We start from the raw sequence: 27684 nt of genomic DNA on the forward strand, positions 1-27684 counted from the left end.
ATTGTATGAAGTCTGGTTATCTAGAGAAAAAAAAAAAGAGTTCTTAAGTGAAAATCTTGACAAAACAGCCATTTGCAAGTTGGCAAATAACATCAAACTCATTCCATTAACCTAAAAAATTAACTTTTCCTCTCCTAATTACACAGGTACTGCACAGCATTTTCTCATTGACACCAAATATACACTGAATTCTTTCTGTCTTAAATCAAAGTGAACATGACACTATTCATAAAGCAACAGTTTCCAGCAATAAGGACAGTCTCATTATCAAACAAGAAGAATCCTTACTGCTGCCAGAATACAGACCTTTTTAATGTAGACTAAGTTATAAGTTACTGTCAGTTAAAAATTCAGAATACAAAATAGTTATCTCTTAAGATCAGAAATGTCTGCAGGGAGAGTAAGTCTTCTCCATGACACTTTGCAGAGATGAAAAACAGTGTCAGAACTAGTTTAAGTAAGTTCTTGCACTGGCAACAAAACTACAAAAAAGACTGATTATCACTCTTGCATATTCCTTTCTTGCAATCCCTGCACTATCATAATGCTACCACATATACCTTGATTTACTCCAGTTCTCACCCCCACCCCCTCAACAATTTCCCCCACTGGCTCCATCAACTTATAATTGGGATTTGAAAGAGGCAGTCATAACTGTGAGAACAGTCATTTTCTGGCACAAAGAACAAGTAACTTGAGCTCACCAGAGTTCGTCATTCCCCCTACCTTTAATGATCTGTACCACCCCCTACTTTTGAAAAATATGTGTTGTGTTTGTCAAACGAATAAAGAAACCCTTAAGTTCCTACATATAGTTTGAAGTTCCAAGTCCAAAGTATTAAAGAGAAAAAAGAAAAGGCAGAGTGGGGAAAGAAAATAATGGCATTGAAGAACTTCACTGCTGGTTTATTTGTTCCTACAATGCTGGCTCTTCGGTTTGATTGCAAAACTTCAGGTCTCCACAAACTTCAATCAAACCTTCAGTAGCACATAAGGTTTTCAGTCCAATTAGTTCCCACCACATTGAGTATTTCAATTTAATATTCTGTTGATTTAAGTATAGACGCACTTATTCAGTAAAATTAACTTGAGAAAAGCTAATTTTCAATCAGACAATGAGGCAGCATCACCTGCAGTGACTGAGGTAAGTGTGGGAGTGAGCAATAGATCAAGCTGTACAGGGAGATTCCCAAGCTCAGGGACTCCTGAGCAAGAGCTCAGAGCTGCATCCAGACCTGGAAGCTTTGGAGAGCCAACCAAGCTGGCAGATGGAGAGCAGCCCTAGGGAGAAGGACTTGGGGGTGCTGGTGGTGGCCACCAGGGTGAGGGAGGGGATTCTGCCCCTCTGCTCTGCTCTGGTGAGATTCCAGATAGGTCCAACCCTAACCCCGCATCCAGCTCTGGGGTTCCAGCACAGGAAAGACATGGACCTGTTGGAGCAAGTCCAGAGGAGGCCATCAAGATGATCAGAGGGCTAGAGCAGCTCCTACAAGGAAAGGCTGAGCAAACTGGGGTTGTTCAATCTGGAAAAGAGAAAGCTTTAGGGTGACCTAACAGCAGCCTTCCAGTACTTGAAGGGAGCCTACAAGAAAAGAGAAGGATTTTTTACAAGAGCATGTACTGACAGGACAAGGTGTAATAGCTTCAAAGTGAAAGACAGGAGGTTTAGTTTAGATACTGCAAGGAAATTTTTCGCTGTAAGGATGGTGAGGCACTGAAACAGGCTACCCAGAGAAGCTGTGGATGCTCCATCACTAGAGGTGTTCAAGGCCAATTTGGATGCTGCCCTGAGAACTGGGAGGAGAACTAGTGGGAGGTGTCCCTCTCCACAGTAGGGAAGCTGGAACAAAATTATGTTTAAGGTCCTTTCCAACCCAAACATCCTATGATTCTATGAATTTTGATAAAAGCAACAAGTTTTGTCTAGGCTCTTCAGAACAATTATAGAACAAACCACTATTTATAGTGTTTCTTCAGTTAGCAATGAAAATGTGTTACATATCACAATAGGTAAGATTGCTTTTAACTAAGAATAACCCACTTCTTTTTTTCTCTTCTACTGCATGTAAGATTTTCACATACTAGCTAAACTTGCAATACTAGCTTAATACAGCAAGCTTGTATTTTAGAAAGGGTGGTGTAAGTAATGCAAAACTACTTCAAGGCAGAGCTTCTAAGTAAGTTTTGTGAAAGCTAGAAGACATGGGCACCTTCTGCCTGCCTTCTAACCTACTGCAGTCAAATTGCCCTGAGTTTCTCCATATTTTCTTTAAATATAACAGCAAACCCAACTCAGCAAATCAGAGAAGTTTAATCACTAAACACCTTTAGTAGCACTGACAAAAAGAGACCAGTTTAGATTAATAAACTCTCAGGAATGCTGACAGTCTTAAATCACTGCATCTCCAAATGTTACTATCAAAACAAACTTCCACTTAGTATCTACTGACTTATTACATACATATATCAAATGACAATATCTCCAAAGCAAAAAGTAGAGAAAATATTTCTTTTATAAAATACAAGATGTCATTACACTTTCTTGTAATCCAGTATTGTAATTTACAAGAGTAGTTGTAGAGAGGCTATCAACATGCATGCTTTTCAAAACATCATGTCCACATCCACTTTGTAGCTTAGAGCTTAGCAGCTCCACTTAAAAGAGTTTCAATGGAAATGCTTCAACTTTTCTCACAGTGTTACCCAAGGAGTTCAGGAATTTAATCCAGAATTATTTCAGTCCTGGGAGTTCAAGATAAAAAGGCCAAGCTACCTAGATTAAATGGCCATATGGGAAAAGAGAAACAAAAGCTATTAAAGTAAGTGTAGAATGGTTCTTGATGAGAAAACTTACCTGTATCTCAAATATAAAGCTTTGAGATGACCTCCTCTAAATCATGTAAGTAGACAGGAGATACCATAGCAATTAATTTCTGCCATTCTTGGCATTACTATTAGGCTAGGATAATTACGAACTCTAAGTCGACTTCATTATAACATTTACAAGTGTTTAGTCTTGATTTTCTACGGTGACAGCAGAGTAACAAGACCAAAGCAGCCACATCAGCCCACAGAAAGAAATCCAACAGATTTTCCTCAAAAACTGGTTTATGAAATGTTTTATTTCCAAACTTTCTGTCACTGTGCACCTATGCATCTCTAGAAAGTTGCCTGACCTTCTCCTAATGCATCCTATGTGTTTCCACCGAGTATCTTGGGTTCTGCACAGCCTCTGTATTCCCTTAAACACATTATAAATTGTCTACAAACTATGGCTTCAAAGGAAACATTAACATGACTGAAAGGATACAAAGTTTGGGTTTCTATCCACCTTGTTACCAAAGACTTTTAGGAATTTCAGAGCACCTTTATAAAACACATGATGAGTATCATAGTTGACATTCTAATCTGATCTGCCAGTAAAAGAACGACCACAAAAGTTCACAAGTATCCTATCCCAAAATAACTAATAATAATTTTTTAGCAGCACACTAGCTAGTATTAAAACAACTCTTAACAACATAGCTACCATATGCTTAATTGTTCATTCTGTATAAACAAAACCAATCTATAATGGAGGACACACACAGGGGATGCTCCTTAAACATGAAGGCTTATGTAAACTTTTTTTCTTTTTTTTTTTTTTTTTAATTCAAAGCTTTTCATCCACTTACTTAATTCTTCTGTGATACTGTGGAAGAAAATAGCACGGTATTATTTTGAAAAAACACCAAATAAAATATTTTCAGAGCATTCCAGAGGACGTAGGGGTAATAAACCAGAATTTCTTGAACTGGTTTCCCAGAGGCATGCATTTCATACAGAAAGCAGGAAGAGCCTAAACTGATCTGACAAAAAGCCGGCATAGTTTAGTAACCATTAAAAAAAAAAAAAAAAAAAAAAAAAAAAAAAAAAAAAAGAGAGAGAGAGGGAGAGAAAAATTGCAAATATGTGAAGTAGCAAAAGAACATCCAAGCACTTGATTACCCTCAATAATCAATCCTTTAACTTTGGGACACAAAAAACTTTCCACACAGGACACTGAAGTAACACCCAACACTTTCAGGCTAGAAGTGACCAACTTAAAAGGCCAAATGTGACACCACAAGTTACTAGAACTCAGTGGTTTAGAAAAGTTTCCAAATTTCTTAATACCGAATACATATACATGTATATACATAGATGTGAGGATATATATGTGTATTTTTCTCCAGACTGTAAAGCAGACTAAAGACTTCAAACTGCAAAACAATTCCAGCCCCTGTGAGTACCAATTAATTTCCCATTTCTCACAACTTCATATCACAGATAGACAGCCACATACCTGCAGGGCTGAATTCGCACACCCCAAGGGACATGTCCCCTCTATCTCCACCTCACTGCAAACGCCATCTTTCACCCCTCCACTCAAAGAGACCCTTTTCTCCTCCAGCCGTGGGATCCTGCCCCCTGCCCAGGCCCCTGCACACAACCGCAGGGCAGAACGGGTGGGGCAGAGGGGTGCGAGGTTTCCCTCCCCCCAGAGCCGCCTTCCCCGCGGTGGGCAGCACAGGGACAGACCCTCCCCTCGCCCGCGGAGACTCCCTGACAGTTTTTGAGAAACCCTCAAAACCCCCACCCACCCCTCCTGCGGCCACGCCGGAACTTCCAGCGCGGCCCCCCCAGCCCCGAGAAGAGCCGCGCGGCCCTCCCGGCCCCGCTGGCCCCGCAGCCCACGCCGCTCGCACCCCGCGGGGACGGCGGCCCGGCCCGTCCCCCGCCCCTCGGCGGGGCAAAGCCGCGACCCCCACGCCGCCCTCAGCCCCGCACTGACCTGCCGGGGGGCGCGGCCGCCGCTCGGGGCTACAGCGGGGGCTGCCCCCGCCGCCGCCGACCCTCCGCCGCCCGGCCCGTCCTTCCCCGAGCGCCACCGCAGGGCAGAGAGCAGAGAGGCGGAAAGGCGAGGCGGAGCGCGGGGGAAACGCCGGGCCCTCCTTCCCCCCTTCCCGAGAAAATTTTAAAAAGGGAGGAAAAAAGAAAAGAAAAAAAAAAAAAGAAAAGAAAAAAAAAATAAAGGGAGGGGGGGGGATTTAAAGGGCTCGGCCCGGAGTTTAAAACAAAGAGGCGGAAATAGCCGAGCGCAGCCCGAGCGGAGCCGAGCGGGGGCGCCGCGCTCGCCGCGCATGCGCGCGGGCCCTCACCCGGGCACGGCGCCGGCCGCCCCTTCCTTCCCTCCCCCGGGCAGCGGGGCCGGCGAAAGGGGGTCTGGAAATGTTTTATTGCCAAACTTTCTGTCACTGAGCACCTAAGCATCTCTAGAAAGTCAGCCGACAGGGCTGGGCCCGCCCGAGCCACGTTCCGCTCGCAGAGCCGCGGAGTACGCCGAGGTGGGAGGGAGCCGGCAGGATGATGGAGCCCGACTCTCACCCTGACGCAGGACAGCCCTCGGAATCGCGCTGTGTGCCCGGGAGCACTGTCCAACCCTCCGCGAGCTCTGCCAGGCTCGGGGCTCTGACCGCTTCCTTCGCGGACTCGTTCCACTGCCCAGCCATCCTCTGGGTGAACAGCCTTTTCCTAAAATCTAACCTAAAGCACCTCTGAACAACTTCAGGCTGTTATGTGTAATAGATAAAATTCACGCCATTTCTAGTATGATATATGTGATATGGAACATTTGGTGGAGTATACACGTTTGTATTAGGAGTCCCCCCCACCCTCGCAGGCGAAACCTGGTGCATGTTGAAACACGATTTACGAGTAAAAGGATGTGACTCTCTGGAGATGGCCGTAGATACTGGGATGCCAAGGACTGACGTGAATGACCCGAGATGGACATTATGGAAATCCTCCGGATAGATACTTGAGAATGCAGGGTTCCTGTAAATTTCATCAAGGGATTCACCAGCTCCGGACACTGGATTGTTCTACCTTCTCGCCAAGAAAAGAAATCTCATCAAACTATGGAAATCTGAATAGAAGAAAGGACTGACTGCTGAAATCTTGGCCTCAGGCAGAATTTTCCCTATAAAAACCATTTGTACCAGGATGGAGGCGTGTGGTCATAGAGGAAAACCTCTGCTGAGGCTGACCTCTTTGTTGCACACCCAGTGCCAACCACGGGCTGTTCTGTCCTTGTGGCTGGCTAGATAGAATTTGAATTGCAAAATAAATATTTTAATTTTTTAATTTTAATTTGGCTGGACAAATTTTCATTTCTAACAAGGCCATTCCCTCGCGTCCTGTCACTGGTCACCACAGAGAAGAGATCAGTGCTTGCTGGTCCATGATCTCCCCTAGTGAGGATGTTGGCAACCCCAATTCCCCCTCAAGTCTCCTCCAGACTGAACAGACCAACTGACCTCAGCCACTGCTTGAATCGCTTCCCCTCAAAGCTCTTCGCTGTCTTCAGTGCCCTCCTTTGCACATTAATGGCTTGATACCTTTCTTACATTAGGGTGCCTAGAACTGTACGTAACACTCAAAGTGAGGCCCCACCATCACAGAGTAGAGGTAGGAGTAGAGGCTGGGTGCCCAACCTTGAAAAATGCATGCAACTTGTGAGCAGGAAGGCGAGATCAGCAAAGGTGGCCGATCGGTTGGCTTTTAGACAGGATGGACCTGTGCATTGCTACAAGGCACCTCTTCTCGCTCTCCTCAAAAGCACACACGTGTCTTTCCAGTTGATGAGAGTAGAAACTTGAGTAGGAGCTAGGTGGAAGGAGAACTTTTAATAAGAGTGCTGGTCACACTGTATCAGACTACAGGTGGCTCGAAACACTCCTGACTGATGAAGTTACAAAGATCCTGTCTTCCTGAAGGGGTGAAGTCTCAGGTCAAAGAACATGCATAAAGCTTGGGAAGCGCATGCCAACTTAAAGTTTTCACCAAACAGCTGAAGGCTTAACTTGCAAAGACAACTACTTAAAAATCCACCTGTCCAAAGACTAAAGACACCAAACCTATCTTCCCAAATATGCATATATTTTGAATGTAATCCTTTAAAATACCTGCATATTTCCCTCTTTTCTTTCTTCTTTTCCAACAAAGGAAAAGAAGACAATCTTCCATGAGACAATGTTCCACCTTGTCTAAAAATGCCATTGGAAATGGGCTATCTGATATGGCACAAGCCCTCCATGTTCTGCAAACTACTGAGCTTTTATTGTGTGCCAAGACAGGGGCTGTGCTTGGCTCTGGGAGCTATGTTTTCCAGATGCTAAGCCTGAGTTAATGGAAAATATGTCAGCATTTTAGATTTGCTTTGTTTCAGTTCAAGGGTTATGTAGTTACATGAGTGCATCTTGTCTATCTGAAATATAAATTCTGTTTCCAGTTTAATCACACATTACTTTGTATGGGCCTTTGTTGTGTGTTGTAGAAAGTAATGGGTCTTCCTATCTGACCCCTGGAACTGGGGTTCAGGTAGCCAGAAGCAAAAATAACAAACTGTAAGAATGTGCATGAAATTATAAACTGTATGCCTACTTTTCTTGTTTGGTTGGCTTATTTTTTCCTAGTGTTTCCAGACCAATCACCTACAAATTGGTAAAACCATTAAGGCCATGGTGTATAGGTGTTGACTTCCTCTTACTATAGAATTTGTTACCTTAACCAACATGAAACAATCATGCCTACTACAACAATCTGCTGTAATATACCCACTATGACAAGATTTCTGACCCTCAGAGCACAGGCAGTGGTTTGCTCTCTTCTCAACCTCATCACCTAACATCAGTTCTAATGCCTTCAGCAATACCATTAAAGTGTGTGTTAGCCGTAAGTGATGTTTCTGAAATATAAGATTTTTCATTATCTTTTTCTTTAGATACTGCAGTGACTACAATATCTAATATCACAATTAGAGTGCCTTTTCTGAACTACAACACTGGACATTAGAAGAGAAGTGAAACTTTTTGTTTGCATTCATTGCAGTCAGTGAGGCGTGGTCAAACTACACAATTTCAGAGGGTGACTTGAGGAGAACTAGAAACTGCATTTAAAGGAATCTTAAAGTTAACTTTACATGCATTAGTCTTCACAATTTTCACCCAAATAAGAGCATGATGTGAACATGGATAAATTTAATTTCTATCTTCCAGAAACATGTATTTTTTTGCTAAAACAATTCATGGAACAGAATCTGAGAACTTCTTGACAAAAAAAAAAAAAAAACCCACACATCTCAAGTTTATCTCCTTTAAGTCTTCTAAGAGTAAAAAGGAACTGGTCAGCATGAGCATGTTAACAGTATAAATAGTATAAATAGTGTAATATTATAAATAGTATAATGGTATAAACAAAGAAATTACTAGAAACCAAACAAAGCAACACATTTTCAGAAACAAAGCAGAAAAGTAACAAATAAAATGAACAAAGCACATAGCAGGAAAATAAAGGACAAAATTACTGAAATTTAATACTTACTATGGTAAAGTGTTTAGAAACAGATACATTGAGAACCAATATTTCCAGTAGTTTCTCAGAACACAAAGAGTTACATTGATTCTGTAGATCTGAGAGTGTGTTGATGGCATTGCAAGGCTACTCCCCAGCTATTACCTTTTTGAGATCATGGTGACCACGCAAGTCCCTCAGTACTGGAGAACAGTAAATATTTCACCTGTCTTTGAAAATAGTGAGAAAGATAATTTAGAGAACTACAACTTCCCTTTGGTTCCCGAGAATCATGGAGAAATCAAAGATCTCAGAGCTGGGCTCAAGCATCTTGCAGCCTAAAACCAAAGACCTCAAGCATTGGCCAGCTTATTTCTTACACACAGATGTACCAGGCACAAATTATTTAAGCACCATATCCCAATGTGTCAGTCTATAAAATATGGGCATTATCAGAACACACACACAGAGCATGTGTGAGGTTGGAAGGGGCATTTGGAGACCACTCAGGACAGTCTCCATTCACAAAGAAGGATAAGGTAGAGCAGCCGTGTCACTTTAGTTATCACTAGACCAAGCACTGCCATTCTTACATTGTAGATTCTGCATGGTCATCCTAAGGATTGAATGATAACTTCACTCTTGCCCAGGAACCACTGGAAAACAGTCTTTTGAATGTGAATTTCACCACAGTTACATTCTGGCTTCAGAGATGCGGTCTATTAATCCTCTGATCTAAAAATAAAGACCGAGAGGTCCTTTACAGGAGGAGCTATGAGCTACCACCCCACATGGACACAGCTGAATAAGGGACTGGCCAATCAACCAGCAAACTTCTTAGCAAGAAACTATTTGGATGTTCACTGCTCCCCAAATTCTGGCATTCTGAAATATGGTTCAGCATTTTGTAATAGATGTTACCTGAGCATAAGCATAATAACCATAAGTTTTTAATGCCATAACTGTTATACAGCCTTCTGCATCTATAGAATAGTAGGAAATTCCTGTTTCTTTCAATAACCTTTAATATTTTGGGTTTGATGAGTTGATATCTTTCTCCTTGTTGTCCTTGTTAAAGAATTGATAAAGCATTCTCTTAGTCTCTAGCTAAACAGTTTTATTCCTAAACTGATCTGCATAATTTTTTTTCATTATTTTCATGATAAGGATACTATAAAATTCAGAGAAGTTTAAACCCAGGTGATAAATATTTAACTATACCCTCAGTTATTCCAACCCACTTGAGCTGTTCAATTGTTACTGTTACTTGGCTGTCAAGGTCCTCCATTTCCCATGGAAAAAAAAATCATTTTCTCTCTGGTCTCAATGTCAAATAAATCAAGTTCACTCCATAGCCAAATCCACTGAACTGTACAAGACAAACTGATTCAACAATCGTTTGTAAAAGAGGGAAAAGCAAATACCAGTTGTTTAAGTATTTCTAGTTTTACAAATATTTCCACTGGTAAGTGAAAGATTAATGCTCTTGCCGGAGCATGTAACTGTTAGCTAGCAATTAGAAACTTCTGGTTATGAAGTCTTCCTCACCAGAAAACCTCTAAATGTTTCAAAGATGAGCATCAGATAGAAAAGTGGAAATAGTGAGGCTCAAAAAATAAGTGATTCAAAAAATAAGTGACTCAAAAAATAAGAATATTTTCCCACTAATTACTTACATAAATACAGCTTAGACCCCTTCAACGATCTGGGTTTTAAACACAAAATCTTTAGCAATATACCTACTTCTAAATGATGAAATTTATACTGAGAGCAGGGGGCAGCAGGGAGAAGCAAAATAGAGACTCTTGCTCAGGTCCCAGGAGTTCTGCATCTTGGATATTCTGTTCTCAGAACCTGGACCTCACTCCAGTAAGAGGAAAATTATCAGCAGTCTACTGCATTGTGTAAGGCCATGTGTTGTCCCTGTAACTACCGTCTATAGATACTGCACTGAAACTGAGGAGGAAGTTCTCTTCCTGACTTCTTTATGACCATCAATTTTAATTTGGCTCTAGAATGCCAGACTGAACACTGACCAGAGCACTGGCCAGTCTTTTGGTAGGCTATACAGCACAAACCACAAGCATCAATACTTAAATTCCAGCAATTCAGTTTCACATACACTTCCATGCAACCTGTATGAAATTAGAAGCAGAAGTAGTAAACTACAAGTAAAGTCTGTAAAGAGGGGCAGGCAACAGGAGAAAGGAACATTTAGAAAAAGGGATAAAAATAATTCCTTCTTGACCATCCAGCATTTTCTGGACACAGACAAGTCCATGGGACCAGCTGGGACCCACCCAAGGGTACTGAAGGAGCTGGTGGAGTCGCATAATTTTCAATCATTTATCAGCAGGTGCAACTAAAGAGGGAGGTCCCAGGTGACTGGAAGTTAGTCAGCGTGACACCCATCTTCTAAGAAGGGCTGGAGAGACAATTCAGGGAACTACTGGCCTGTCATCTGACAGTGGTGCCAGGGAAAGACATGGAGCAGATCATGTTGGGTGCCATTATGCAGCACATACAGGACAACCAGGGGATCGGGCTCAGACAGCAAAGGTTTAGGGAAGGCAGGTGCTGCTTGACCAACCTGATCTCCTTCTATAACAGGGTGACCCACTTAGTGCATGAGAGTAAGGCTGTGGATGTTGTCTCTGTGAACTTTGGCAAGGCCTTTGTCACCATTTCCCACAGCTTTCTTCTGGAGGAACTGGATGTTAAAGGCTTGGATTGGTGCACTATTAGGTGGGTAAATATCTGGCTGAAGAGCTGGACCTAGAGAATGGTGGCAAATGGAATTACATCCAGCTGGCAGCTGGTTGCAAGCAATTTTCCCCAGGGCTCAGTATTGGGGCCACTCTTGTTTAACATCTTTAGCAATGATTTGGACAAGGGAACAAGTGTCCCTTCAGTCAGCCTGCAGATGACACCAAATTGCGCAGAAGTGTTGATCTTCTGCAGGGCAGGATGGCTCTGTAGAAGGATCTGGACAGGCTGGATTGATAGGCTGTAGCCAACTCTATGAGGTTCATGAAGGCAAAGTGATGGGTCCTGCCCTTGGGTTACAACTACCCCATTCAGTGCCACAGGCTTGAGGAAGAGAGACTGGAAAGCTGCCTGATGGAAAAGGACCTGGAGGTGCTGATTGACAGCCAGCTGAACATGAGCCAGGACTGTGCCCAGGTGTCCAAGAAAGACTGGCATCCTGGCTGATCCTGACCCATATCATCAATTGCCTTTTGTGCTGAAATGCAAATTCTTCCTTCTATGGAAAGACACATATAGCCCATGTTGTGAACTTCAGCAAGGCACAGGGATTCCTGATGCCTTTAACAATTTCCTTTTAAAACCAGTCCTGAGCATCCTTGGACTCTCCCTCCTAAACTTTCCAATTATTTGCAAGACTTCTCTATAGCATTTTTCACAATGGTATTACAAGAGATTAATGAATTATCTTGGAAGTAGATGGACATGTCCAATATGCTGTTGGAAAATATTTTTTCCTGTAAACATGGTTACCTGGTAATTCATCCATATGGAATTGGACAAGTTGTTAGGAAAGTCCACCAAAGGATTTATAAATCTATGATCAGGTTTCTTGTGGCAGGAAAAACAGGGGGATATCCTGATGATATGCTAAAATTTGTCAGATCAGTGACAATAGCAGATGTAATGGAGTGCAAATGTTTCCAGATGCTGCTGCAGCCTTTGAGATGAAGCATACTCTTGACCTAGGAATCGGGAGAGAGACATAGGGAGTAAATAAGGCTCAATAATAATAATAATAATAATAATAATAATAATAATTTACTGCCATCAAAACCTCAGGAATTCATATATTTACCTTCTGATTATAAACATTTCAGGGACTAGCATATTAATACTGTGCCAGCCACAGCCATAAACAGCCACCTCACTCTGAAGAAACAGTTATAGTCCATTACGAAAAAGTTATCTTATGATAAGCTGCATCATATGGCTGGACTTGAGTGCAGCAAGAATAGGCTGCACCTGCAGGCACAGGGGGAAGATATGTCCTGGGCAGCTTTAGATGGGACTTGATGGGACTTTCCATTGTGATTGTGTTCAAAGAGCTACATGGATTCTGTATGAGACTTTCTGTGCCAAGTGACACAAACCATCCCATCAAATACCTGGATCTGCATCATGTAGTGATTTTCATGGCCTTTCTTTAAGCAGGAACTACTAACACCACCACCTAATTACCATGAAGCTCCACAGAAGTATATGAGCTACTCAACTTTAGGCAGAGACTCCCAGCACTGAAAAAGATTCAAATGTGTGTATATATATGAAGGGCAAACATAATGTCTGAAGCTGTTTCATTAAACCAGTTTGTTAGTGACCTGGACCTTTCAAGAGCTGTACCCACACATAGGAACTACCTTTTATAATTTAACATTCAGTTAGATAATGTGACTCAGTGAAAAATAGTCATCTTGGCAAGGCACTTGGCAAGGCAAGGCCCTTTACTATAAATCAGTTTTTTTCTGGTTGATCTTCATGACCCTGTCTCACAGGGGAACAAGTTTCCTGCTTCTGTGATATATGCCTGGAAGAGTTTATACCAAGAAGGAGAAACAGATAGAACCTTGGATAACAAGAAATGTTTGATGGTGAGTCAAAGTCCCCAAAGTAGCTATTTCTTTTGGATGAGATACTGATACAATTTTGTGAGATAATTGTCCAAAGACAGTGTTAAACATCTCAAATTGAAGGTAAATCACTTGTAGATATTGACACTGAAAGTGTTTGGACTGTATTCCTCTTTATAATCACAGAACCTAGTCATAAAACTTTACCTGGTTCCTCCACTTCTCCATCATCTGATATTGCATAGTGTTTTTCCTTTTTCCATCAAGGAGGCTGGGAGATAGGAACCCTGATATCTGCTAGGCAAACTAAACAGGGGAAAAAATGAGCATGAATTAATACTAAGGGAGAAAATACTGCAGAGAAGGAGGAAAAGATTAAAACAAACTCTGAAAGTCTATAGGAGGGGAGAAAGAGGGCAAAGAGAGAAAATGGAGGAAAGAGCATATGAAGTTTGGATCTGTTTTTTCTTAAGGTTTACAGAAAATGTAATAAGTGTACGGAAAAGCCAATTCCCCATTTATCACTTTCAGATATATAGAAGAAACACACTTCTCTTTTGCAGGAGACTTGAAAGCATTGGTAAGGAAATGAAATGGGTGTCCCCCCTTCTGTTTGTGTTCCCCCCTGTGGGTGTCCCCCCTTTTGTTATTGAGCCTAAGAGGTTGTGTGGCAGTGTCTCAAGGTTATGTGCCATGACCTGGCTTGTTATAGTAATTTTATTTTCAAATTGACACTAGTGCATTCTTCTTATTTTCAAAACATATGCTGAACTACGATATAGTTGAAGCTGTGAATTTATGACAGGTTTTGAAAAGACATTTAGAATGAAGGCCTTCTTCTAAAATGCAGCCACTATAAAGCCCAGGAATTTCTGGGTTGAGTTTTTCATATTTCTTTTAAACAGCTTTAGTAAAGGAATTGCTGATTTGAGGCAGTTAGCCTTTGTCCAGCACCATGTACCAAAGCCCGCAACACTTTCAGGCTTATGATTTACCTTTTACAGTAGTTTATACTGAAGAATCCTAAGATTTGAATACTAACTAGCTCCTCTAAGTCCTCTTGACTTCTACACTATCTGCCCCATTCTGTAACTGCACACATGGATAGCTTTTCTATACAACTGTAGAAGAACTAATTCCCTCAAAACCAAAGAAATAATTCAGGTCTCTGAGTGGAAAAAGGGCAAGCATTTCAGACAGAGATCTGTAATTGCCTATCTAAAACTCCTTATGCATTGGCCACAAAGGAGCTTCCCTTAATGATATGCTCACTGAGCCTAACAAAGGAATTGAAGGCCTGGCTCCTGTATCCCTTCTTTCTCCCAATTTTAGTAAGGACTGCAGCTCTTTCTGTCAAGAGGCTACAGTGATGTAGTGTCTCTTGACCCAGCCACCTGCTATCCTAAACCTCGTGACAGCTTGAGACTGAGGTCACCACTTTATTGCTGAATATCTTGGAGACTGGCAAAGGAAATCAGAGATTTGAAGAAGGAAGACATAAGCCATTTTTCTTAGGAAAACAAAGATCAAAATAAGAAGGCTACAGCTTAATGTAAGACATACTATTATTTCAATCAGGCATTCTCATAAAGGAGCAAATCTGAATCATGGTTTTGTGGCATGCATAGCAGTCATCCACTGATTAACAGTGTCTGCCTGGATTAATGAGTCAGCCAAATCACCCACACGTATGAAAACTACAGATAAAATTTATAAGAGCTATCATTTTCCTTGAGGAAAAGGCAGCTCTGATTAATGAATCTTAGTCTGCTAAGATTCCCAGCCATGGCTATCATTTTCCTTGAGGAAAAGGCAGCTCTGATTAATGAATCTTAGTCTGCTAAGATTCCCAGCCATGGACAGCAACACATTTATTCCTTCTATGAACTCTGAAGATGATGTTACTCACCAGTGATTAATGACTTGGGGTATTTCAAATTGGTGCAGTATAAGAAGCATTGCATAATCACTCTGGTAGTCAGGCATCTTGTTTTGGTTTCTTAAATCAATACCTTTAGCCCCTTTTGAAATATATTGGCCTTTAGTTATTTTTTTTTAATAAGAAGCAAAACTGAGTTAGAACCTAGCTTCCATTCTTAAATCCCTTTTAGGTTCCCTCAAATTTTTGGCTTGAATGAAAGTGTGCCATGTTTCTATGAGAACAAAAAAAAAAAAAAAAAAAAACACAAGCACTGCTGAAGTACCAACCATGATACTAGCCTGCTTTGAAATCTGAATTTTTTTTCTTAATATTTTTCTTCCTTATTTTTATCTCAAATGCTACCCTATTAGCACTGTTTTGGTGGTTTTGGAGAGCTACTCCTCATTGTTAACCTGGAAGAAAACTAGGCTGACAGTAAAAAACTTTGGAGAAGGTGAGCAGTTAACAAGGCAAACACCAACTATATGGCGCCTTTTTCCAGCACTCTCTGAAATCAGATCCAGCTCCTAATGTCAACTAAACATGTTTGTGGATGCAAAGTTTTGCATTTAAATTTATGCCTAAGACATTTAAATTAAACTTTCATTATATGTAAAGAGAGAGTCAAATCTTCACATTTATCTCCAGTCTAATGAAGTGGTCAATCTGCTCAGTAGGCTGTGGTATGGACTGAGAACAATGCTGGGGCCATCTGAGCTGGGGTTGCAGCTGTTCTATGCTCCTTACTTAGAAATTAACAAATCCCTCAGCAGATTCCTACAGGATGACCTTTCTCTTTGGGATGGGATGGGTGAGGGTGGGAAGGGGCTCTCTTGGGGTGTCCAAATCTCTGTCAAAGAGAATTCCGTTGAGTGCTGTGAGTTAGAATTTAATCAATTACTGAAGATAATAATCTAATGGTTAATCTACACCCATTTATTTAAAGATTCAGCTTGGCTCATTTAACACTGGGCAGTTCAAAGATTTGTTGCATGCTACAGCAAACAGTTCCCATATGGGTGCTTTTCACTTTCCAGAGTTCAGTGTCATTATGACATTTGCATACTGAGCAGCCATCCATGACTTCATTACAACAGCCTCTTCGGTCAACAGTACCCGCTCAATTACCGTGTTATCTGAAATACATATAATGCTCAACTATCATTAAAAAAGCACAGCAATCAAAAAATCTGCGAGAGCTCAGAGACCTACACTTGAGTAAGTGGCCTCAGAAGTAATTCCTCCTCATTAGTCCCATGTCTAATGCCAGATGGACACTGAACAACCTGAAACACTCCTGAATACAAAACAGCACATGATTCTCCTTTGAGTAGGAGAAATTATCTCAACAACCATTTTTGGCACTTCCTGATTTGGTAATATGTGTAGCCTTCGAGTGGTGTAACATGGAAGAGTTACTGTGTCCTGAAAATAGGAGCTGAGGAGAAGCAGCTCCGTAGAGAGCAGTAGAAAAAGACAGACGTTACTTCCATTTGACGTGATCTGATCCTTTTAGGTCCCTGGATTGTACTCACCTTCTGTACAAACAGAAAACAGACATAGTTTGATTTTTTGCCTGACTGTCTTTTACCCATTAAAAATCTACTTTTCAGCCCACTTGAAATCCATTTCCACTGTGGTTCTCCAGAGGTTCTTCTCTCTCTCTGGTCAGAATCTCTCAATCTGTGCTTCCCTGCCCAGATCAGGACCCAGCCCAATACTGGGATACCATAAGTCTTCTCCGTGTTCTTTTCTACCCACTCACCCCATGAGCCTCCAGTGAGTGGGTTTAAATACTGACAGGGCTCTTGTGCACAGCCACTCTCCCCAGTATGCAATCCCCACAGACAGTACAGCTCCATCTGTGCCACATTTCCAAGCATGTGGAGGAGGATCTGCAGGCTGCAGGTTTATTTCAGTGGCATAGAACTTCCATAAGCTTTTGCAGCCCTGAGTGGGCAAAGAGTTGGAGGGCAGTAAAGCTGCCATCCCACCTTTCTTCCCTTCTCACAAGTCATCTTTAATATCAAAGAGCAAACTGCAAACACAGGATGAAACAAGATGCCAGGCTTCTAAAAAGCAATGCCAGTGATTAATAGTGTGATCATGCCAAGACATTTGTGGGTTAGCTTACTGCAGTTCAGATTTAAAAAAGAAAATTGAGAAATGTATTTACATGATGAGAAATGCATGAAAGACTCACAGTGACAGGGTATTACTATGGTGACCGGTGCAGCATCATATTTAGGCTACAGTGATAAGAGATGTTGATGCGGAATCCTGGCTCCTGAAGCAGCCAGACCTTTAGGGGAGCTGAGTACAGTTTAAAAGGAGGATGAAGGTATTTCCCAGATATAACAAAGCAAAAACACACAGAGAAACACTGTCCTAGCCATGCAGAAGTTTGGAGCTGAGATCTGAGGGCTCTTGGATCCCCAAGTAAAGCTCTGAAACTACAGCACTATTTTTTCAAAATTTCTAGTGCAACAGGCAGAAAACAAGCAGAAACAATGGGTATATTTGTGAAGCTGGATACCAGAGGAATACAAAGACTGCATTTTTAGCTTCTTATGAGGAAAACATCACAGCTCAGTTGTTTTCAGTTTGCACGTTGATGTTTTGTTGCTAAGGAAGCCAGGGCAAATCATGGGATACAAGGCTCAGACTCAGGAAATAGAAAATAATTCCAAACTCCATATCTAACTATAAATCTCACATTATTTTTTAGAAGAGTTCTCTATAAAGGGAAACACATTGTCCCATAGCTTTGTGATAATTTTCCTCTGAAAAAACATCATGTTTTGAACATGCCAAACAGATAGCATTCCATCATTGTGATAAGCTGAAAGCATGTACCTATGTTAGACTTCAGGTCTACCCTGTTCCTTGCTAAGCTGGCTTTTGTTTTGTTTTGTTTTGTTTTCTCCAGTAATATGTTCATAAACTTCTTCAGTCTTCTGCTACTTTCATCCTGGATTAGGCCATTAGTCTTGTTTGCACCTGGTGCTGTTACTACAGATTCTACCACCAACTTTCCTTAGACCTCTACAGTAGCCATCATCTAGCTTGACTTCCAGAAGCCACTGACTCCCTTTATTCCTGTAAAGCTTTCTTAAGGCTTTACTTGTAAGAATACCAGCTTATTTGCCTGTATTTGGCTGTAACATGACACAGTACAAGTCTCCTTTTTTTCAAACACTAGTAACTTTTGAAATCAGGATAAATCAAGGCATCATACATAGTTTCATGAGGAACGGGCAGTAGGAAGTACTACTCCTGTTATCTCTGGAATGCTAACAGATTGCAGAGGATATTTCAGAAAATGAGATGAAATGGTGTTCAGGAAGCTGTGACATAGTGTTGTAGAATATTTTTTTCACAAGAGACCTCTGAAGGTCTGTGATCCATCACTTGCCCCATCACATGTTCAAGCTCCATGTTTAAAGGAGTGCCAGCTGAACCAGAGTACCTCAGGACTTGTTAAGTAGAGCAGGGAATATCTACAGGAGTGCAGATCCCACAGCTTCTCAGTATTTTCTTCCTCTGTCAAGAATCTTGCTGGGGAATAAAGGGCCCCCTTTGGTCTCTGGCAAGTGTCTTTGATCCCTCTGTACCTCAGAGAAGAGGTCTGTTTCTTTTCTTTCTGTTTCTCCACCACAAGGAATTTGAAGACAACCAAAAGAATACTCCTCTCCATTCTTGTCTCCAGATTGTCCAAAAGTCTTTTCCCCATCCCTTTCCAGATGCACTGTGCTCCAGCAGCTTCTCTAGCTCTGTGGCATCTGCTGGGATTTTTCCATGGATTCAGTGGCTGCCCAGCTTCAAAGAGGCAAAACTGGGCACAGGTCTCCAGATGCAGCCAGGCTCACTGCTGCTGATGCAAGGAGAAAAACACCTAAATTTGGGATGAAGTGACACAGAAGCAAATTCAGGCAGCTGAGTCTGTTAGAGTCATCTGAAGCACTGGTCTTGGTGCTCTCCTGAACTTGACAGGGGAATTACTGGATGAGAAGTTTTTGTGTACCAGATACTGATTTTTCCAGGAGGAGACATCTAAGTGTGAGTGGCACAGAATCAGATGTACAGAACTGTTCCTTAACACTGTGCCAACCCTGCAGGGGAACAATATTTAGAATTCTTCTCGAGGGATGCTGGACTAGATGTGTCTCTTTCCACTGTCTTGTGCCTTATGTCCTTGTACCTGATTTTCTTTGGCCTCATAAGAGGTAAAGAGTGACAGGTTTTAGATTGTAATCTATTTTATGCCATGAGATCCCTCAAATAATTGTATTTGTTAATTTTGTTTTTCGTTTCTGGCAGATGCTGATGTGTGACACGGTGATACAGAGTCTAGCACAGTAAAATGAATACTGTCCCACTGCCTGTCTACCCAGGGCAGAGGGATTTCTTGTCCATGAGAAAACCATTGGAAGGCTCCTTAACCTTTATGTGGAATATCTACACACTCCATACTAATACTTAAACATTGACAAAAGTAATTTAATTCTAATTTTTGTAAGTACCTTTCAGAAACTGCTCAAAGACTTGTCTTTGTACAATGATCTAAATGCTATCCACTTCAATTGAAACAAATTATTTTCAGGACTAAAGAATTAACCCAAAATTTTCTCTGAAACTTCTTTGCTTAAAAAGACAGACTTAATATTAGACACAAAAATCCATAGTAATAATTTTATATTCTTTAAGTAAACTGCTGAATTTGGAGCTGAACTTCAAAAATGATTGGTTATTTTTGCATTCCAAGTATATTGACTAAGATTTAAATTTTAGAAACTAAAATCAATCACTTTAGCAGAGTAAATCCCATGGTTCAAACTCAGCTCTTCTGCAATCATTTTGGATAAAAAATACTTTCAAACAACCCTAGGAGTGGAGAAAACAAGACCAGCTCTTTTCTACGAGTGGCAAGGGCTTATTGTTGCAAACCCACAGCCTCTGTTCTCATACACTGGGGAAGTGAGAAACCACATATAATTACTGTCTGCAGTCTTGGAGCCACTAGCTGCCTTTAATTGCAGAGAGTTTGCATGCTCTGTCTAATGTAAACTCTCTCTGCAATTAAATCCAGCTCACTCACATCTCATCTGTGCAACTGACCCTCAGTGACCCCGCTGGAGCCCTCCTCCCTGTGCAGAGCAGCACCACAGCCAAACCCCAGTCAGGAGGTCTCAGCTCCTCATTCCTGCCCTATGCCAGAGCCCTGCCAGCTGCAATGGCAGGGTGAGGGCAAGATGAAGCATTTCCTGACAGGCTGGAGTCACTTGGTAGGAGCTCACACTCAGAAGAAAGATGAATCAGGGTGATAATGGTGAGGTGGTCACCTCAGCATGGAATGCTGAGCTGCATAGCAGAGCTGCCCCCCGGAGATGAAGCCCTGTCGGATTCTGTGCTATTGATGATTCTGAGATTGTAGAAAGTCTCTGTCTTTCAGCCCCATTGCCAAAGCAGAAGCCATAATTGGTCTGTGCTGGTTTCAAGGTTGTTTATTCTGTTTATCTCTAACATGTTCTGCTGCCCTGCCCAGCTCTGTCCTGCAGGGCAGCGTGTGGGGCTCTGCCCTCAGTGGGATGTTACAAACATTAAATACCAAAAATCCCTGGGCTGGATTTACAAGAACGTGCCAATATCTGTCACCTACGTTGGACAGTGTGTCCCCAGCCTGAACCAACAGAAAAATGCCAACACCACAGTGAGACATGGAGGGCATGAAGAAGGAGAAAAAGGACAAGGCACACCCAATTTCCTCCATCTTGTCCCCTTTGAACCCCTAATCTAGAATCCTAAAATTTTACTTTTTCACCCGTGCCACACTTAATTATTACTTATATCAAACATTCAGAGCTTGTAATTCATCCTGTAAGATTGCAAACTCTTTTCCATGGACAGAGATCACAGACAGTGTCTCTGGGGCTCTGTCCAGGGGGGTTCCTGAGCCCTGCCAGGGTCCCAGGGCAGCCAGAGGGAAGCCCTGCATTCCCACAAAGCCCCATGCATTTCCTGGTCTGACCAAGGGATAAAGGACACCCCAAAGATCAGAAGCCCAGGAAACATAGACTCCTAGCTTAGATGGGATAAAGATTTCTCTCAGGTGACATAGGCTGCTTCTCTGGAGGCCGGTGCTGGTGCTGAGGATAGCTCTGCATTGTTATGGAAGAAGAGAAACTGCTTGGTGATGATGGAGCATAATCTTGAGGAACTCTTTCTTTGCTGTCCCTGCCTGTGGGAGGAAGCCCTGTGCAGACTGAGCCACCACCTGGCCTCAGTGGAAAAGCTCTGGTCAGTCTCTGGGATATAGTGGTGAGACAGAGAAAACAGAAGCCCACAGGCTCACAGGCAGCAGATTCAAGGGTCAGAGCTGCACTGTGCTGATGGGGTCATGAACAGCAGACCCAAGTGCAGCCAGAGTGATAAACATGAGAAACCCTCACAAACACCATAGACTTTAGGAGCCCTGGTTTCTGGAGTACTGATTTGCCTTTGTAATAACATTATGCTCCAAACACCCTCCCATACCTACCCACAGCAAACTACCAGCTGGAAAATCAGGCTGCACATCAGAGGTAGAACATTTGTTAGGATAGGAGGAGCTGACATGAGTTTATTTTCCATGCCCTTTAAGACATTGTTTATCTGAACAAATACATTCCTGCCCTGAAATTGCTTTAAAGAGCAATTTTACAGATTATATGCAGAAATTACCTGGGCATGGCTGATCTAATTAATTGTGTTCTTTAATGCTCTTGAAACAAAAACAATCTTGTCATTCTTCTCTGTACAATGAGCCTTATTCAAAAGGATGCTAAAAAATAGCCTAACAAGTAATTCTTGCTGGACATAAATTAAACAAATATAATTTAACTGCTGACTCATTAAATAGAAGCAAGAGAAATAATTCCTGAACTTGGAATGATTTAGACATGTGGGTATGGCAACAATACATTGTCAAATTTTATGCCAAGCATGAGTCTGAGTAATAATACCCATAAGGGAAAACACACTGGACAATGCATATATTGCTGCAAATGGGCATTGGGGTTTCCTCACCCTATTACAGTCCAGATTTCTCTGCAGCAAGAACTAATTCTCATTGTATGTATGACTGCATGTGAATGTAAAATTTTTACCAGAAAGACCTCTTGAATGCATAAGCAAAATTCCAGACTTCTGGAAATAATGTCAAAAGTCAAATGACAGATCCTAAAAGCTTGATGACCAAGAGCAATGACAAAGTTCACATTAAATGAGTGATTTACCATCTGAGTAGCATTAGGGAAAACAGAAAGCATAGGGATTATTTTATCTTCATTACTGAATGTTTAGGTCAGGCAGATGTGGGATTAACCACTACACGTGTTCATGTTTTGCTACAAAGGCGTTATCTGAAGCAGGAAATTATAAACCACATTGCCATACCAGATGTGCTATTGCCCAAAAGTTGTTCTTTCTCCAGTTTGCTCAGGACTGAGCAGACTTTTATAATAGGTGTTTTTCCACTTAGGCAAGGCCTGTAAATTATTTTGTCAGAAGACTTTTTAGGAGGATTTGTGGAGATAGGTACTTTTCTGTACAAAAGGATTCATTACCAAGACATGCCTTTGCTACTTGTTTTAAATGCAAGCCAGGCTTTCTGCATGCTCTTCAGAGGGGGTGCAGCAGCATATTTGGAAAGCTTTTCTTCATTTTCTCAAGCAATAATGCTTCAACAGCCTAGAAACCTTAGCTTGTTTCCATCTGCCCGTGCAGACTTCTAAGAGATAGATCTGAATGATATTTTTATTCCAGCAGAAATCTCACTGAGATTTTACTTTGATTGTGGCCTTCACACATGCTCAAGAGACATTATATCTGTGTAGACAGATAGATGGAAACTAATCCTGCAAGAGGGAAGCAACTTCACATCAGAACCCTCTATGGCTTAATTACAGCCAACACGCCTGTGTCAGATATTTTGTTTTGTAATTGGGCACACAACACCAAATACTTTTTCCAGATATTTGACATCAGCAACATATGACAAACATGCTAAAATAGTACTTCTTTCTCCACTGGGACTATCGAAAACTCCTACAATTTCATGCAAATTAGTTTTAGCTTAATAGTTGCCCTCCAATGTGTATGGTATGGGTTTCATCATGTTATTAATAAGATTAGTTAAATTGCATTTCTGATGTGCCTTTGAGCTACAGGTCAAAGGGGAATTGACTGCCAGTATGTGACTGGCTCTGGTTCCACAGCTCTTCAACCATATTTCCAAGGTATTTCGTGTATTTGACCCTGTGATCCAGAACAATCCACAGCAGGAGAAGGCCTCCAAAAAAGAAAGGCAAACAATTAACCAGTGTCATAGAGCATGAGAAGCTTTGGTTTGAATGGTGTTTGTTGAGTGGTGTTTGTTGTTCCATATGCATGTTCTCAGCAAGAGCAGGTCCATGCTGTTATGATTTATCTTACTTCCCCTACCAATACTCTTCATTATAATAGGTGTCTCCATTCACAGTTTCTTCACTATTGGCTTGCAGATAGTTTAAACACTGAACATTATCTAGCATAGTTACTGTTCAGTGATATAATTCTACCTAGTTTTTTATTTCCTTAATTAGTTAATATGCTGTTACTTGAAATGGTGGTATTTCACCCAGTTAAAACCATATTAAAGAGCAGAACATGAACTATTAATACAGGACCTAAATGCAAGCTTGAAAAGCTCCCTGAGATCTTCAGTGATTATTTTATTATAATGTCTTTTATTGCAGTGAACCTAGATGTCAGACCTAAATAAAGGAAACTTATTTATACTTTTTACAATATAATTAGCATAATAGGTCAACCTTTGAGTCTGTCAAGATTTCAATAAGATACTCAGAGGTCAGAAAAGAAAATTAGTTAAGTTTGAATGTATGAATGGCTTTGGTTTTAAGAATGTTATCAATAAGTCTTATGCAAAACACTTCTCCTTAGGAAAATTAAAATGTGGGGGAAATGTTGCATAGATAAATTGCAGAGAGATGGCTTTTTGCTTTCTCAGAAGTGTTTGAAATACTTATTCCAATATAGAGAGAAGCCTTATCTTTTAAATAAAATGCAGACTCATAAAGATTTAGATGGGTCAGAGGAGAAAACCTGGCCTATAGGTTTTTATGAAAAGCTATCAGAAGCTACAGTCTTATCCCCAACCCAAGGGTAATTCAGGAATATAAATAAATTGCACCAGTATCAGAAGTGATGAGTGTATAGCAGCTGATTGCAGGGAAGGCTTGTGAGCATACTGTGGTGAAGCACAAGTGCCAGGCAGTCTCTAAGTCACTTGTAGTTCACAGCCCATTTCAGACAGATTCTCTGCCCAAGAAGTTATGTAAGAAAAAATTAACTTTAAGACACAGCTTTTTCAACTTCTTTTGGTCCTCTTTATAGACTTCAGTGCCAAATCAGAAGCTTACCTCGATAATAAAATTTCCTTGTACCATGTTGACTGTTAACTAGGCAGACTAAACAGTTGAGCTCATGCTGACTGTACTTGGAGACAAAACTGAGGAGAGCAGCTTGATTTATTGTCAGCAGGAAGCTGCTTTTTCCAGTGTGGGAATGTGGTGTCTGAGGTGGCTACAGTAGCTCCTGCTGCAATTCACAATACTTCTGACATGAGAAATATGAGGGCATGCTTTTTTCACAACAGTGCTATTTTCTGAGTGCACAGGTGAAAAGTAAGCAATCTCACCTTAATGAAATGAGTGTGCACACCTCCCCTCTTACATTAAGCCTTACAAGGAAGCTCATCTAAAAATGCTGTGTGTTCAATGATGATGTGTTCAATGTGAAAATGAACAGCTGGATTATAGAGCATTAATATAGTAAAATAAATTGGTTTTGTGTTGGTTTTTTTCTTTACATTACTGATGAGCCAACATAATACACTGCTGCACCAGCCTGAATGTCTTACTGCATTGGCTCTGCTATCACAGTTGACCTTTGTTTTACAAGCAACCAGTTAAACACAGGTTACCTTCACTGGCCTGTGTAGTATGTAATTTATCCCATGCTCTTTGCTTGAAAAACTCCTCTGAGTAACACATTACAGTGTCTCTCTTCAGCATGTGCAAAGGCCACAGTGACAATCAAATATCAATCTCATTATTTTTGCTGGAATAAAAAATTGTTTGGGTCTGTCACATGGAAGCTTTACCATCCATGCAGTCTATGAGTTTTTCAAAGTCAAATGATAATTCCAGCTTCGTAATCTTAAGCCAGAGGATGTAAACACCTCATCACTTACACAGAGGCTAATTATTGGCTGAACCTACTTAAAATTTTCTGTAACAATTTTGATTTTAAGAATTTGTGCTGCTGAGAACATTTAAATGGTATAACTGCATTTTCAGATATATTAGCACGTGTGACAGCACAGGATAGAAAGCAAATCAACCTCTGGTGGATAAAGTTCTAACAGGAGTTGAGCTTTAAGGCATTTCCGTAATTCTGCAATGCCATAAAGAGAATTCAAAGTCAGAACAACTGGGATATTTGTTAAATAATTATGTCTTCAGATCTGTTAGTTATACGTGGAAACAAGAACTGGGTATTTGCTCAAGGTGGGAAGCAACTGTGAAATTCAGCAGAACACAGAACACAGAAGAGAACACAGAAGAGGTTCTTTGTGAAAACTATCCTTGTCTAACAAATTTGAAGACAGGCCTAAACTATACCCTATGTATTTTCCTAACTACTCTGTGATACTGTGAAGAAAAAGAATCACTAAAGCTGAAAAAAAACCAGCAATAGGCATGGTTTATAACTTTTTGACCTGGTATAACAAAAATCTAAACAAATTGGTCTTTCTGCATAAATCATGTATTTTTAATGCATTTCTTCCCAGTATCCACTCTACCACATGAATCCTTTCTTTTAGTCTCCCTCTAAGACCTAGAGTGTCTCTCATGACCCTGAGCTCTTTTTGGTTGAGTGGACAGCAGGCCAAGGGGCAGTGTGTGCCTTGGCTGGCTGGGAACAGGAGACAGATTCCAACTTCTCATCTTAACTCTGCACCTGAGCTTTAGGGGAGCTCACCAGACAACAGAATACCTGACCCTTCTGTACCTTCCCTTATGCACAGTGCTGTGTTTTCCTTCTTGTCTTCCTAAAGACCAATTTTTACAAAATTTACATGACATCAGAACCATTGGGATTTCCAGCATGACTGAAACAGGTCAACACACACAAAAAGTTACTTACACAGATCACAGACTTTTCCTGTAGCAAAAGGATGAGTCTTCTAGTGCAGCTCTAAGTGAATTGTCCTTCTTTCACAAATACTTGCTAGCTCTCATTTTCAGTAACACTGACTACATCCATGACAAACATAATCACTTTGCCATTTCTCATCCTTCTGGTCTGGTTTAGGCCCTGTTGATTTTTTTTTTTATTAACTGGTCAGCAGCTATAACAGAAACAAAAGAAGGACTGAGATTAACTGGTTCATTCCAGACTTCTGTGAAGTTTTCACAGAAGTCACTTTGGTGGCCACTTTCTGCCACCACTGTGTAATAAAAATACTGAATTGCTCTTTTCCAATTACACAAACTGACAGCAGAAGACCAGGAGCAAAGCAAGCACACATGCCTCCACGTGTTGTGGGTGTGAGAACATGCTGTGTGTTCTCCTACCGAGAGATTAAGAAGTCCCCTGCTGGGGATTTCTGGCATGCAGATATATAGGCAAAACAGAAGAGGAGGGAAGTAACCTTATAGACCTTTGCACTTTTGCAAAGGTCTTGGATTTTGGACAATCCTCTGCCAGCCTATATACACCTCACCCACCCAGGTATAATCGAGCTGCTCTCTACATCTGCAAATTTGTATAAAGCAGAAGGAATGCATTAGTGGATTTTACTACTGAAAGGCAAAACTAAAAAAGGTTATTAAGAACTCTGTAGTTATTATCAGTCAAAAATGACAACATCCTCTTTGGTATTTTGAATTTGGTTTAGGAAGGGAATTCCATTCCAGAAAAATGTCCAGCTGAAGGAGGATATAACAGAATGTGCATCTAATGATGTGGTACTGTCCACTGAAGAGAAACTGAAAATACCACAAAATAGGTCTTCCAAACACTAGAAATTGAACTAAGATGACCAATATGTGGGAAAGGCCTAGATAAATCATTTTCTGCTGTTTTTTAAGAGAAGGAAAAGGAAAGAGGAAGAGGAAAGAGAGGGAGAGGGAGATAGAAAGGCAGAACAGGGAGCTCCTGTCCACAGGTGTCACTGATTTTTGGGAAGATGAACAATAATGTTTTGAGGTATTTAGAAAAGTAATGGTATGGCCTTTGCACAGTATCCTTAAACCAGATTTAACTAAGTCCCTTGTGTGCTCCACCTGGATAGCACTGACCATCTCTTCTCCTCATTTTTGTTGCAGTGCACCTGGAATTGTAGCTGTTGCTTTCTAGAACCATCAGGCATCTAATCGTGTTGGCAATATGTGGATCCTTACTTCACTCATTAGGTCCCATTTAACACATTTCTTTGTGCAGGGAACAAAGGACAAATTTGGGAATGTTTCTGAGAAAAAAAACTGTCTTGACTTGCCCACACCTGAAGGACAAGGCCCAGACACTGCTGACCCAGTGAGCTACCTCTGTGCTGACAAAGAAATAAGAAAGAAAAACAAGAAAAAGGAAGAGCAGAGGCAATGTTGCCTCAGGAAAGCTAATTTTTTAAATTTCCTTTTACTTCAAAATGGACCTATTTTGTTTGGCTTT

The 27684-nt window shown here is 41.1% G+C and overlaps 1 protein-coding gene across 7 annotated transcripts in view; it reads right to left on the reverse strand.

The window, feature by feature from the left end:
• The window catches only part of PCGF3 (polycomb group ring finger 3), a 54428-nt gene extending 49420 nt beyond the window's left edge, over positions 1 to 5008 (reverse strand). For 6 of the 7 annotated variants that reach the window (XM_077790026.1, XM_077790027.1, XM_021533879.2 and 3 more), the window contains exon 1: positions 4814 to 5008. The gene's annotated coding sequence lies outside the window, so the exon portion shown is untranslated. The remainder of the gene's footprint in view (positions 1 to 4813) is intronic. The other variant, XM_021533885.3, reaches the window with a different exon arrangement.
• Positions 5009 to 27684: the final 22676 nt, after the last annotated feature.

The sequence above is a fragment of the Lonchura striata genome, chromosome Z (genome assembly GCF_046129695.1).
Source record: "Lonchura striata isolate bLonStr1 chromosome Z, bLonStr1.mat, whole genome shotgun sequence".
NCBI classification, from domain to species: Eukaryota; Metazoa; Chordata; class Aves; order Passeriformes; family Estrildidae; genus Lonchura; species Lonchura striata.